The 1,324-nt window shown below is 38.5% G+C and overlaps 1 pseudogene; it reads left to right on the forward strand.

The window, feature by feature from the left end:
- The first annotated feature begins 202 nt into the window (after window positions 1-202).
- Window positions 203-994, forward strand: LOC108517173 (ATP synthase F(0) complex subunit B1, mitochondrial pseudogene; annotated as a pseudogene).
- Window positions 995-1,324: the final 330 nt, after the last annotated feature.

Raw genomic sequence — 1,324 nt, forward strand, 5'->3', positions numbered from 1 at the left:
CAAAGAAGGTGCAGAGGCAAACATAAACAGACAATGCAAATATACAGAGAATGTACTATACACACAAGCATCAGTAGAAAGATCTCAGAAGAGTGCAAAAACTAAACAAAGCCATGAAGATGCCTGTAATTTAATTTAACGTCTTCTAATAGTTATAAAAATTTTAAATTCTAGAAGACCACTGCCTGGACCTTCACTGACCATGCTGTCCCAGGGGGTGCTTTCTGCTGCCACCACAGCAGTGCCCTCTCTGAAGAATGCAGCCCTCCTAGGTCCAGGGATATTTCAGGCAACAAGGACTTTTCTTACAGGGCAGCCAAGTCCTACCCTCTACTACCTCTTCCTGAATATGGAGGAAAAGTTTGTCTTGGGCTGATCCTTGAGAAATTCTTCCAGTTTCTTTATGCTAAAACTTGTGTAAAAGTACCCTATGTGCTTGGAGCCTGGGCTTGTCTTGTATGCGGTACCCAAAGAAATATATGTGATTACTCCTACTCTACAGTATCAGTAGTAGGTTACTCGTCTATGGAATTTAAAAATATGGTACCTCTATTGGAAATTAGCTGATAAACTCAACGAGCGAAAAATTGTCCACCTAGAAGAGGTGAAGCAGGTTTCCATCAAACAAATCCAGGACACAATTGATTTGGAGAAGTTATTGCAGGTATTGGTTCAGAAGTGCCATTACTATTTTGATGTCCAGAGGAATAATATTGCTATGGCTTTGGAGGTTATTTACTGGGAATGGCTGCATAGCATATATGAGGTAAAGAATTACCTGGGCTATCATATCTGTGTGTAAAATACGATGCATCAAAAGGAACAAGAGCACATGATCAACTGGATGGAGAAGCACATGTTCCAGAGGATCTCTGCACAGCAGGAAAAGGAGACAGTTGCCAAGTGCATTGCCAATCTAAAGCTGCTCTCAAAGAAGGCTCAAGCACAGCCAGTTTTGTCAGTGTATCCAGCCCAACTGAGACAACTGAAATAACTAAGTGAAAGCCAAAATCTTTCTGTATTGCTGTCTACTGAAGTTACAGCTTACTTTTCCTAAAAGTGAAAAGTTTCAGTGTCATTATAGTGAAAGAATTAAGTCTATTGGTCAATCAGATGGTTCTCATCTTTCTTCCTCTGCATATTGAGTTGTTCTGTGATCACTTTTGAATAAGTGGTTTGTTTTTATTAAAACTTGCTGCCTGGCTAAAGATTAGCAAGATACAGTTTAAACTTGTAATTAATTCTACCATCTTGCAATAAAGTGATAATTGAAACAAGAAAAACATTATAAATTATAAACTATAAAACTCTATCTTCTAGAGTT

This window comes from Rhinopithecus bieti, unplaced genomic scaffold (genome assembly GCF_001698545.2).
Source record: "Rhinopithecus bieti isolate Rb0 unplaced genomic scaffold, ASM169854v2 scaffold_39006, whole genome shotgun sequence".
Lineage (NCBI taxonomy): Eukaryota > Metazoa > Chordata > Mammalia > Primates > Cercopithecidae > Rhinopithecus > Rhinopithecus bieti.